General features: G+C 44.0%; 1 protein-coding gene across 18 annotated transcripts in view; it reads left to right on the top strand.

Moving 5' to 3' along the window:
- The window catches only part of DMD (dystrophin), a 2,022,811-nt gene that overhangs the window by 1,880,302 nt on the left and 128,529 nt on the right, over positions 1 to 13,980 (top strand). The window lies entirely within an intron of this gene.

Below are 13,980 nucleotides of genomic sequence, written 5' to 3'. Positions count from 1 at the left end.
TTTAGAGCGACAAAGCACAAGCAGGGGAGGGGCAGAGAGCAAGGGAGAGAGAGAGAGAGAGAGAGAGAGAGAGAGAGAGAGAGAGAGAGAAACCCAAGCAGGCTCCGCCCTGTCAGCACAGAGCCCGACGTTGGGCTTAAACTCAAGAACCATGAGATCACGACCTAGAGTCATATGCTCAACCGACTGAGCCACCCAGGCGCCCCTCTTTTTTTTTTTTTTTTTTAAGTAAAGATGGGTGATGGGCATCGAGGAGGGCCCTTGTTGGGATGAGCACTGGGTGTTGTATATAAGCGGTGAACTATGGGAATCTACCCCCAAAACCAGGAGCACACTGTATACACTGTATGTTAGCCAACTTGACAAGAAATTATATTTTAAAAAGGCAAAAAAAATAAAAATAAATGATTCCCACTTTATTTTTTTGTTCAAAAAAAATTTTTTTTAACATTCATTTTGGAGATTGAGCGAGGCACAGCATGAGCGGGGAAGGGGCAGAGAGAGAGACACAGAATCCGAAGCAGGCTCCAGGCTCGGAGCTGTCAGCCCAGAGCCCGACGCGGGGCTCGAACTCACAGACCGTGAGATCATGACCTGAGCTGAAGTCAGACGCCCACCCGACTTAGCCACCCAGGTGCCCTGTGATTCTCACTTTAAAAAAACAGTTATGTCTTCTCTACTACTAGACCAGTTTTTTAAGTCGGCTTCTTTGTGAATGGACATATTTACAGACTGAAATGCATAAGGTGAACTCTTTGGGTTTGAAATTAGGTGACACTGCCCATGGGAATCAGGGTGACGAGACACATCCTGTACCTGCCCGCGCACGCGTGAGCGTGAGCACGTGTGTGTAGCTTTTGCTGAGTTGCTGTCGTAGGTTCTCGTTGGTTAATGAGCTGCAGTTCTAGAGATATTCCGGAATGGCGTAGGAGATATTAGTCTAAGAAATTGTTTTCCTAGACTTTTTCTAATTATAAATGAAATTAGCTCCTTCTAGAAAATCTGAACAGTACAAATACAAAGTATGAAAAACAAAAGGTGTCACTTACAATTCTACTGGCCAGAGATGTTTAGTACATTTCAATTAATACTATGTCACTTTCGTCTAGCAGCGTGTGTGTATGTGTAGGAAGGGTGTGTGTATACATGCACATATGTTCACGGCACACTCTTTAAAAATTTCAAAGATACTGGGATCAGCTAATCTTCCAGGGCTGCATTTTGATCTCCCATGGAATGTTTCTGGCTTATAATGCTGTGCTGTTCAGACCACAGGTGAAAAACCTAAATGGTTATCCTTCGGCAAATGAGAGAAGGGAGACCTCATCTGAAGTATGCGGCAGCTTGGCTGGGGGAGCAGGCCGTCCTAGCCCCGTGCTCTCAGGACTTCTGATTTTTCAGGAGAACCTAGAAATCTGTCAGTCAAGAGCTAGTTTGAACTAGCTAGTTTGAACTAGCTAGTTTGAACTAGGTCTGTCGGCCTCCTGATTATAACCTCGGGCTTACATAGATTCAGCCCACTTGTAATGTTTTACCTCTAATCACAGTGACTTCTAGTTGTAATATTTTAATTTACTTTTACTTAAAAATTATTATAGAATTAATAATTGTTCATATATTTTGAAATTTAAAAATATAGACAGGCTAATGAACGAAAAAGAGGAAAAGACAAATCATGTATAACCCACCTCTTCAAGTTAGCTAATATTTAATAGTCTAGTAGGTATCTTCAAAAATGTCTTTCTGTGTGGGGTGCCTGGGTGGCTCATTCGGTTGAGCATCTGACTCTTGATCTCAGCTCAGGCCTTGATCCCCGGGTCATGAGTTCAAGCCCCACGTTGGGCTCCGCGCTGGGCATGAAGCCTACTTAAAAAAAAATTTCTTTCTGCTTCTCCATTTTTACCAAAGTTGGATGGATGGTTCTGTTTTATAATCAGCTTTGTTTTCACCTAAAGGTAATGTACCATGGCCATATTTCCATTTCATTACATTGTATTCTCTACTGGCTTACTTTTAATTGCTCTGTAATGAGAAACCACAAACGTGGTTGATAAAAAGCTAATTATGAACTATCAATGAATAGATGTTTGTACCTTCAGTCGGAATTAAATACGCTTTTTACCATCGTATTTCTGAGGTTTTCTCAGTAATTCAAATGTGGTGGTAAACTGAAAGCTGGTAATTTGGCATGATTTCTGACCGTGGGCAAATCACCTTGACTTCGGGAGATCAGGGAATTTTACAGTTGCAGGGGGAGTTTAGAGCTCATGTATTACCAACTTTTTCTTTGATGAAATCAACTTCATTGAGATCATTTGCAGACGATAAAGTGCAGCCGTTTTACATAAATGGTCAATTCCAACCTCCTTTGAAATGCTGTTCTCCGCTATCCTAATAACAACTGTCTTGGAAATGAACTGGCGTTGAAATTTGTTGTGTAGCTTTCAGAACGAAAATTGCCAGTCTTTTTGTCACAATCAGATGTTACTTAGGCTAACTTTTATCCCAGCGGTGACTCATCCGATACCATCTTCCTTTTATTGAGAGCCTACTGTATGCGCCGCATCAACATCCATATTTCACAGGGTGGTGAGATCAGGTGCAGAGAAACCGTTTATTGGGGCTGCACAGCTTTCTGAGGCTACCCTGGGTTTTGCTCAGGGCCCTCTGTTAGCATTTTTACGGGATTCATTCATTTTGTTAACTCGGTAAAATATGTCCATGTAGGTTGCTATGCACCTGGTACAAATATGTACAAATTGACATTGTTACCTGTGGACAGACCGTGACTTCAATAGTATCTCTGGAACAAATCCATTGCATTTCTGCAGACGGTATGGTTGGTTCCTAAACAGTAGGCACCCTTCCTCTGTTTTTCCGGACACCATGGAATGATTGATTTTGTTTGTTACACGTCTATATTCCTGAGATAACCTACCAGATGAGGCGTTATTTCTGCCCTCACCCACCCATTGCAGGGTTTCAAAGTTGAAATACAAGCATAACATACCGAAAAGAAACCTTTTATTTCTTTTTTTTTATTTTATTTATTTTTTTTTTTTTAATTTTTTTTTTTCAACGTTTATTTATTTTTGGGACAGAGAGAGACAGAGCATGAACGGGGGAGGGGCAGAGAGAGAGGGAGACACAGAATCGGAAACAGGCTCCAGGCTCTGAGCCATCAGCCCAGAGCCCGACGCGGGGCTTGAACTCCCGGACCGTGAGATCGTGACCTGGCTGAAGTCGGACGCTTAACCGACTGCGCCACCCAGGCGCCCCTTATTTCTTTTTAATATTTATCTTTAAAAAAATTTTTTTTTTAACGTTTATTTATTTTTGAGACAGAGAGAGACAGAGCATGAATGGGGGAGGGGCAGAGAGAGAGGGAGACGCAGAATCAGAAGCAGGCTCCAGGCTCTGAGCCATCAGCCCAGAGCCTGACGCGGGGCTCGAACTCACAGACCGCGAGATCGTGACCTGAGTTGAAGTCGGACGCTCAGCCGACTGAGCCACCCAGGCGCCCCTTTAATATTTATCTTTTAAAGTTTATTTATTTTGAGAGAGACAGAGACAGCACGAGCGAGGGAGGAGCACAGAGAGAGAGGGAGAGAGAGAATCTCAAGCAGGCTCTACGCTGCCAGCTGCAGAGCCCGACGTGGGGTTCACACTCACGAACTGCGGGACCGTGACGTGAGCCCGAAATGAAGAGTCGGTCGCTTAACCAACTGAGCCATCCAGGCGCTCCTCTTTTTAATTTTTATATATGGTCTTCTCTTTTTTACTCACCAGGTATCCCATTAGGTCCAAGCTGCTATTTTGAGTTGGAATAAATAGTTGGAAGCCTTCCCCTGCGCCCATTTCGTGAAAGGTCTCGTGAAAGCGAAACTGGTGTGTGGTTTGGTGTGTTAAGTGTTTTAGACGATGTGTAGCCCCCCCCCGCCCCCCAGCTAATAGAACCTGAACCTGTGGTCTGTGATCCCATGCCTGAACTGCACACATTCTCCCTGTGGAAGCTACAGGGGTTCACAATACGCATGAAATAGGACGCATTTCTGAGGATGCCCACCTCTGAAAAGACTCCCATCCTCGAATCGACCAGAATCCCCAACCAGCCCGTCCTACACGTGTTTGTTAATGTCCCTTGTCCCCAGAAGCATCCAGACGGTCTCCCAGCACTCCCTACCTGTGGTCTGGACCGCATACGCTTGGAAGCCAAAACCATCTCGGAGGGGCTGAAAAAGTTGCTTCGCCTGCTCACGTTCGAGCTCTCGTTAGTGGAGCGAGAGGTGATTTCCCTTCTCGTTGTTTTTGTGCGATTCTCAAAAAATGAACTTCTATTCCTTAGGTATTTAGCAAAACACAGTTTCGTCATCATTACCCCGTTCCTTCGTGTCCCTGCAGCTGTAATCGATGAGCCAGCGAGAACCCATGACAGAAAAGCAGCAGTAGCCACACGCATCCCTCCCCGACACGGCACACAGACGTGTGTAGAATTTATGTGTCAGTACCCTGATTCCTCAGGTGACTTTGAACACAAGGAGACCACGTCATGTGTTTTAGGTTCTAAATATGTCCTCTCGCAAAATAGCAGACCTAAATTTTCTTTCCTTTTCTTTTCTTTTTTCTTTTTCTTTCTTTCTTTCTCTTTCTTTCTCTTTCTCTCTCTCTCTCTCTCTCTTTCTTTCTCTCTCTCTTTCTCTCTTTCTTTCTTTCTTTATTTCTTTCTTTCTTTCTTTTTTTCTTAGAGAGAACATGCAAGCCAGCAGGGGAGGGGCAGAGAGAGACAGAGAGATAGAATCCCAAGTAGGCTCCATGCTGACAGAATCCCGGTGCCGGGGCTCGATCCCACGAACCGCGAGATCATGACCTGAGTCCAACATTCAACCCACTGAGCCGCCCAGGTGCCCCCAGACCTAAAAATGTTTACTGGTGGAGGACATAGGCCTAAGTTCTTTGTTTAAAAAAAAAAAAAAAAAAAAGAGACTACATTTCAGATTATTCTCAACCAGATCTAGAACAGCTTCCTGGAGTGAGCTCCCATCATATGTGAGGAATATTTGTGCATTCTTACTTTTGGGGCTGTGTACCTACTCAAAAAATTGTAAGTAGTGAAGAGAAGGATTGTCAGGCTCCCGCACTAATACAAAACAAGGCGTAATAAAGAAATACTGTAAATGTTCACAATGACGGCCTGACAGTCATTAGGCATTTGAGCATTGGAAGGTCTCCAGAAAATTTTTACGCAACATTAACAGTTTGGCAAAAGCGTCTTTCAGTAAGAACGACCTGATAACAGTTTTCTTTCAGCCTTTTGCTCTGACTGCCCCCCCACTGCGGTGGGGTGAAGGGTATATAAAAAAACAAAGTTTCCCATATCTATTTTTGCACGGGCCTTAGTATTCTTATCCTTGTAATGAGGGTACAGGACAAAAGTAAGACTCTTTGTTTCTTTTTCTGTTACTTTGGGCCGAGGTGGGGCAGGTTGTTTCCAGAACTTGCTGTGATCATAATTTTTCGAGAAGTACCTTTGGCTGACTCTGCAGGCGTTTGGATTTCTAAAAGTTTAATCATTCCTATTTTTAAAAATGCGCATTCTAGAAAACAAACAACACAGAGAAGATCCTGCCACCCCATCCGAGTCAGAGGCTCTTGAGATCTTTCCCAGAAGACCCACTGGGCCATGCATTTGTTGTTGCAAAGACCTGTTCCTCACCATTTCTTAGGAGCAATAATATGCCCGATACATGAAGTGAATTTCCGGTTTCTTTTAGTGTCTTTACAGATGCGACGGAAAGACTGTTGTTTTGTTAGATGATCTGTTTTGTTAGGTTGTTTAGGTTGTAAGCTAAAACTCTCCAAAGCTCCAAGAGGCGGTTGCAAAATCGGTAGCTGTTAGATAGTAATGTGCTCCGGAATTTATTTTGAAATGTTAATGTAAGACTGACTTCTGTGAAGTGCCATTATATGACAAAAAGCCCATGATTTTTCTCATGACTTCTGTCTGGGTTCTTTACGTTCATCGCTAAAGTTTTTAAGTAAATACATATATATATATTTTTTTTTTTTTTTTAAACGTTTATTTATTTTTGGGACAGAGAGAGACAGAGCATGAACGGGGGAGGGGCAGAGAGAGAGGGAGACACAGAATCGGAAACAGGCTCCAGGCTCCGAGCCATCAGCCCAGAGCCTGACGCGGGGCTCGAACTCACGGACCGCGAGATCGTGACCTGGCTGAAGTCGGACGCTTAACCGACTGCGCCACCCAGGCGCCCCAATACATATATATTTTTAAAAGCTTCCACCCCCCCCTCCCCCCACAACATGTACTGCTTAAAAATACTTGAAGAAAGTATTTCTTAGTCCGTCTTCCTGGAATCTCTTAATTCGAAATGCAGTGAAACCATGTGGTCCTCCCCACGGCTCCTTTCGGAACTCCACTGTGAGCTGTTTGCAAAGGAGACACATGCGTACAAAATACGGTGACATAAAGAGGGAGTGAATGATCTGATCTTCCTTACTCTGCTTTCCTCTTGCCTCACTGAAGCCCCTTTACCCCCGGGGTTTTCTCTGGGGGGGGAGGATTGGTTCTCATCCTTGCCTGCACTTCTAGCATTCTTTAGAAAGATCTAGCCCCTCTTACCTGTCGCCCAAGCTTTGCAACCTGCTGGCCGGCATGATGCTCACCCAAATGATATGAAAGCTCTCAGGTTTTAAATCTGCACTGAGGCGTGTTTTAGGCAATCTCCGGAAAAGTGGTCTTAAAAACCCTTGTGATTTGGAGACAGACGGTCCCTCAGCACGTGACCCCTAACCTTGTGTCTGTTGCCTGAGAAGAGGTTTAGAATGTTAAAATGAGGGCTTTGTTTCAGGGTCCTATGGGTCTGAGGCTGGTGTGATTCTTCAGCAGTGCAGGTTAAGAGGACTAGTTAAGTCCCAGTTAAGTCAGGAGGCTAAGAGCTGCTTCATCCCGTTAAGTGTTCCCTCCCCAGGACGCTCTCCCATTTAGGACCCGCGGGATCCCGAAGGACCATGAATTCCTTGTACATCGGGAGCTCGTCCTAATGCCTTTCGCAGCATATTACATAAAGTGTTCTCAACTGGGCTATTTGGTACTTAGCGTATTCTTTTCCTTGTCTCTTATCTCCAGGTCCTTAAGTATTAAACCCTCCTGTCTTTTGATTTTCTCCTCCCATAATGCCTGGAACTGGAAAGAATACCTGAATTTGGATTCAGGCTTTCATGTGACCTTGGGCTAATCCTTTGCTATTCCTTGGTCTTCGATTTCTGACTTTGCCGGTTGAACTCCTGGCCACAGTATAGCTCAGTCTCGTGCGATGCCCACCTCTCCAGTTTCTCTTGGTCAGCCCCAGCCTGGAAGAGAGGAATAATAGGATAATCATGTTGATGATAATTGTACTTTGATTTTGTGTAGCACTTGATACTGTGCAGAGTTTTCAGAAATAACTGTATTTAATCCCTACACGGCTGTAAATTAGGTATATAGATGGCACATGACCTGAATTTTGTGTTAATTTCAGTTTCAGCTCATGTGTCCTGATCCTATGGAGCATATTTGCCGTTTTTGATTCGGCAAATAATGCTCGCCTCTCAGCGGATGGGGCGGCTGTTGCCTTGTTTCCTTTTGGACTTGAGCGGGACGAGGCATAGGACTTGCTTTGACTTATTTATACTGACTTATACGCATTTTATGGCTCCTACTCTGCCGTTCTCAAAGGAATATCCGTTACTCCTAGCATGGTTTATAAAACTGCTTTATCAGCATAATTAAGCTATGGAATCTCAAATGACAGTCTTTATTCCCTAGCTGACAAAGTTAGCAGTGGAGATTTACTCAGATTTGCACAATACAAGACGTTAAGGCTGTTATGAATGTTCTTCCTTTGCTTCTACTAGCCTGCTTATAAAAGAAAAAAAGGAATAATCTGCTCTTTTCATGTCGGTTACAATCAATTGATTTTTCCCCATTTGTAAAATAGAAATGTAATTTTTTTTTTTAACGTTTATTTATTTTTGAGACAGAGAGAGACAGAGCATGAACGGGGGAGGGTCAGAGAGCAGGAGACACAATCTGAAGCAGGCTCCAGGCTCTGAGCTGTCAGCACAGAGCCTGACGCGGGGCTCGAACTCACGGACCGTGAGATCATGACCTGAGCCGAAGTCGGCCACTCAACCGACTGAGCCACCCAGGCGCCCCAGAAATGTAATTTTCAAATCGAAATCGATGGCACTTTAATGGAATATTTTTAATAACATTTTTTCTTGTTCAGGTAACTTGCTTTACACCTTCTAATTGAGGAGCATAAATACGTAGGTATTTCCGATTTGCATCTCCCGAAGCTTATTTCAGAAGGAAGCTGAAAAGGATTCTCCCTCAGACTTAGACTGGTTTACAATTTAAAAGACCGGCCAAAGTGGGGTTTACCTGATCTAAATTAGAGGAGCATTAAGGTTACACCTGCAGCTGTGAGAAAAGTGCTGGAGGTGGACAATTTTATGTAGCTGGGTCTGCAGAAGACGATTTTTGCACACGACGTCAAGGCATCTAAAAACATGTCTGTTCTTATTCAGACACTTCCAATATTTTTTAAGCGCACAAGTCTGATTACCTCTGTACGTCTCTCGGGAGCTGCAATTTTGCTGGAAAGAGATTCGGAACAGTCAGAACACTCACATAAAATAGATAGTGAGTTTTTAAAGTCTGTACCCTCTACGGTAGTAATAAAATGACCTAAAAATACTCTGCAAGGCTGTCTTATGACATAGCGGATGAATCATTAGCTTCTTTATGAATTGGTGATATTCTGTGAGAATGTTGCAGAATTTGCCAGTCCACAGTCTCCATCCGTTGCATAACTGCAGGGAAGTCCTTGCGCCCCCTCAAAGATTGAAGCTTATGTAACTGGGACATATGTTCTATACGAGTGTGTGTGTATGTGCACGTGTGCGCACGTGTGGTACGCATGGATTTATTTATGTACGCATTCGTTATCAAGTATTTTGGCGGGTAGGTGGTTAGTTTTATCTTTTGCTTTCTAGGTCTGTAAAGACGCTGTCCATTTTAGAGCATTGCTTCTCAAACTGAAAAACAGTTTGTTTTTTTTTTTATTTTTTTTTTAAATTTTTTTTTTTTTTTTAACGTTTATTTATTTTTGAGACAGAGACAGAGCATGAACAGGGGAGGAGCAGAGAGAGAGGGAGACACAGAATCTGAAACAGGCTCCAGGCTCTGAGCTGTCAACACAGAGCCTGACGCGGGGCTTGAACTCACAGACCGTGAGATCATGACCTGAGCCGAAGTCGGACGCTTAACCGACCAAGCCACCCAGGCGCCCCTGAAAAACAGTTTGTTTTTTAACGTTTATTTATTTTTGAGACAGAGAGACAGAGCATGAATGGGGGAGGGGCAGAGAGAGAGGGAGACACAGAATCTGAAACAGGCTGCAGGCTCTGAGCGGTCAGCCCAGAGCCCGACGCGGGACTCAAACTCACGGACCGCGAGATCATGACCTGAGCCGAAGTCGGCCGCTTAACCGACTGAGCCACCCAGGTGCCCCGACGGTTTGTTTTTTAACATACACTACATCACAGACTTGTAGGTGGGCCTCTTGAAACTGACGAGTATGCACTCAACGCTGCATGTAACTCATGACGCACGTTCAGCAGCACTCACCCTAGCCTGCACTCTGTTCTGCGAAGTCAACCCGCTGATCACACATTTGGGCGTCCTGGCAATGGCAAGTTGCCATAGAAGTTGCTTAACGTACCCAGTTTCTGTATTTGTGAAGAACCATTCATTGGAGTGGCGCTGTCCTGGAGTGCTTAATCTTTGGAAGTATAAACGTCAACTCACATCAAGTGACCTCGGGTCTGTGGTTGGGGGGCTAATTAACGGACACCAGACAAGAACGCCTAAAACAGTGTTACTTAAGGGACTTGATATTTTGCCAGATGAGCCAAATTCAGGCAAAGGAGGGATCTATCTTCTGTCCCATTTCGTAGGTCTTCTTGGCAATTATTTCGGAGGCTAACGTAATAGAATCGCTCTTATATGAAAGGCTCGTGTAGCAGGGCCCCTGCTGCCTAGGTTTCATGCGTCCCCCACCATGTAATTAAATGCAATGTACACGATGCGATATTTTGCTTTTTTTTTTTAATGTTTATTTATTTTTGAGAGAGACAGCGGTGGTGGAGGAGGGGCAGAGAGAGAGGGAGACACAGAATCCGAAGCAGGCTCCAAGCTCTGAGCTGTCAGCCCAGAGCCCGACGCGGGGCTCAAATCCACCAACCGTGAGATCGTGACCTGAACCGAAGTCGGTCACTTAACCGACCGAGCCACCCGGCCACCCCTGATGGTGATATTTTTCAAATACAAGTTTGTCTTTATCCAGAATAGGAAATGTGATGTGTGTGCTCTTTAACGTTATGTGATGAATTCCATGGGGGAACTGATGGATGATCCTGTGACTGTGCTATTGTCACTTTACGAATCGAGGTTGGGAAGTAATGCCACGTAGCAGCAAAGGAGTTCGTTCACCTTGAGGCTGGTGAGGCGTGCATTTGAATTCTGCCTCTGCCACCAGCTCTCTGTGCCTACACGAAGGCACTCACCATGTTGAGACGCACCTTCCCGATTTATTAAGTAGTTAGGATGATGCTTTCCTCGGAGAGTGTTGTAAGGTTTTGAGATAATACATGGAGAAGGACAAAATGTCTGACATACTAACTGCTCAAGAAATTCTAATTACTATTAATAATGATGATAATTGTGACCATTCACTATTTATTATTCTTAGTGTTCCTTTCATATACCACGTCCCTCCTTATCCAAAATCTCTTGGCTTCCTGGGGTGCCTGGCTGGCTCAGTCGGTAGAGCACGTGGCTCTTGATCTTGGGATCATGAGATGGAGCCCCACGTAGGGTGTAGAGATTACAAACAACGCTGAATTAGAAAAACAAAAATCTCTTGGGCTCCTGAGTTCAGATGGCCAGGGATCCCCAGGTTCAGGTGTTCAAGCCTGACACTCAGGGAGCCACTTAAGGTTTCTAAAGCAGTTGACCTCTTAACCGAGGTCCCAAGGTTCACCTGATCACAGGGTATCCCAGCTTCGGCAAGCATAAACTTACTTTAATTTGAAGTACAAATTAGAAAGATTTCCTGCCGTTTTCTTTACCTTCCTCCCAGTTCTGACATAATAGACCTTTTGTAATAGAAAACAATATGCACCATAACCTCTGACCATAAGTACAAATGGCTCTTTATACATATGCATGTGTGTAACTTGATACCTGTCTTCCCACCTGTATCTAGAAGACCTTAAAAGTTTAAACTACAGCATCAAATAGGTGCCATAAAAACACACTGGTAAAGGCACATGCCCAGTAATTCATAAGTAAGGAGAAAGCCTGTAAAATAATGTGACATGCTCAGAAAGATGCCTGACAACCTAGTAAATGCCTGACAAATGATGCTGGCAACTGTTGGCGGTGGGGGAGGGGGCGAGGGAATGGCTCCAGAGGTAAGGACGTATGACAGCATGAGAAGTTTTATATGACTCGCTGAGGATTTTGGATGCTTAGATTTTTCATTTGGGTCATGTATCAACCCGGATCCAGCCAGAAAATAGAAACCACTCGGCTTGCTTCAGACAGAGGGTATTTAATGCAGTAAATTGGTGACCCGGCGATGGAAAAGTGAAGAAGACAGACAGCAAGGAGCCCCTGTTATAACCAGGGCTGGAGGCCGGTGGCAAGACTGGGTACCCGCAGAGCCCGGGAAACCAAAGCTACAGGCTGGAGCTTGGACCAGGGGTAGCTGGGATTACGGGAGGGAGGGCCGATGAGAGGGAGCTAGAGCCAGGAAGGAGGCACAGCTCCTGCCCGAGCTTTCGCCGACGGCGGAGAAAGGGAGAAATAGCCTGGCCTCTCGTCTCCTCCTGCCCCCTGGTCTTCTGCCAGTAACTCCCACTTGGCCACACTTATCTGGAAGCCTGTCGGTAAGGGAGCTGGAAAATGCCACTCTCTGGAACAAAGAGCAGAGCAGGGAAAGGTCAGAGAATGGATTTGAGAACCAACAAGCAAGTGACTCAAGGACAGGAGACCTTGCGGGTGGGGACGCGGCCTACCATCTACGCCACCGCGCAGGGATGAGAAACACAAAGCCTTAGAAAGTTTCGTGGGACTTTGTGATTCTGAAGTGACATGAGGCACTAGACGGGCCCACTGGGTTCAAAAGAAGCTGACCTAAAAACAGCGAAAGAGAGGGTGGCCCTAAGAAGGATTAGCCGCACAGAAGTCCAAACGCTGAGAATAAGCGTCCATGCATTTGATTCTAGGACTTGAAGTGTTTACACTTGTTTGTTCTGAAGTCTGTCAGGGCAAACTGATGAATTTCTGTAAAGCAGGAACTGTCTTCCTCATTTTTGTCACCGGTGCCTGGCGCGTTATAGCCTCTGAGTAAACAACCGTTCTTTGAACGCAGCACAGTAGAGGAAGGGAGAGTGATTTTGGTGGGGAAGAAGACAAGTGGCACTCAAGACGACAGAAAGAGATAGATGATGTTTTCCTGAGGCACATTATTAAACTGACAAGATGGAACTCTCTGGAGAGAGAGGGTTTTTTTCCAGGAAGTGGAACATAAAGCCTCATGGTAATAAAAATACAGAATATCAATGAAGTTATCGATGTTGTTGGCAATTTGATTTCTTAGCAAAACCAGGTGAATTGTTCCTCTGTCCTTTTAGGACAAAAAGTGATAACTCATTGACGATCAAGGCAGTAAGACCCTTGGAAGAAGGTGTCCGTGTGGACCTAGAATTTAAATAACAAGGAACGGAGCACAAGGTGATGTGCCGCCCGTCTCATTGATTCACGGGTTCCTTGACCGAATAAACATTTAAGAGTGTTCCAAGCCTTGTGAATCCTAAACTTTAGAACAACAGGATAAAAATATTAAGGAAAACCAGACTATTGAACGTCTAAAAAAATTGGTGTGGTCTTATTTTTGGAACGTTAAGACGTGTGTACATGTCAGAACTTTTGGAAGATGAAGTTAAGTGTAAAAAAAATAAAAACACCTCAGATGTCAGCACCCAGAAATAACCACTAGTTACATTTTAGAGGATTGGTTCTAGTCTTTTTTTTCCTGTGCCTTAGTATATGGTTGTTTGAGATAATATCGTGTTTATAATGTTGTATCCTACTTTATTCGCTAAATACCGTTACGTTTTCTCTCTCGACCATTTTTCAGGGATGTTGTCTTTCCCAAGCTGCAATTTCTTAAAAATTAATTCTCATTTTTCAGCAATTAGTTTGTGACAAAGGAAACTCAAATGGATGTCAAACTGAAGGAAATAAATCTTGGAAGATTCTCTAGATTTACTGCAAACGGGCTTCTGAGAAGAAAGCCTAGTAACTTGTCATGATACCTTCTGTCCGACAAGCTACTTACGTATGAGCAATGTTACAACATAAAGTCAGGGCGGTCCAGAATAGGCAGCCACTAATCAGAAGGCTGACAAGTAAAGTTTATCCAACGATAAATATGGTTTATAAATGGAAATGAACAAACACTTGTCTGCGACAAATAGTTTAATGGATACCATTTCTTGGACAGCGTATTTGTGATCTCAAGGTGACAAGGCAACTATCCTTGGAAACTTGGCGCATTACGGGAAAATCTTTGCCCTCTTAGCAACTAAGTGTAGACAGAAATTCAACTTTCTGGTGAGTTTCTGTAAGTTTCAATTTTTATAATAACTGATATGTAAAAATTCACGTACTTTAACTTATCAATCTGGAAAGAGAATGAATAGTAGAACCCTTGATCTTAGACCATTTGTGGCTACAATTACCACACTCTGCTCCAGGTTCTTTCTTAACACTGTCAATTAAGGCTTGCAGCCTCTTGCTTCGGTTACATTTTCTGACCAAGGTGCAATTAAAGGGTGTAGAGCTAATAA

This window comes from Prionailurus viverrinus, chromosome X (genome assembly GCF_022837055.1).
Source record: "Prionailurus viverrinus isolate Anna chromosome X, UM_Priviv_1.0, whole genome shotgun sequence".
Taxonomy (NCBI): Eukaryota; Metazoa; Chordata; class Mammalia; order Carnivora; family Felidae; genus Prionailurus; species Prionailurus viverrinus.
This window is presented reverse-complemented; position numbering and strand designations above follow the sequence as displayed.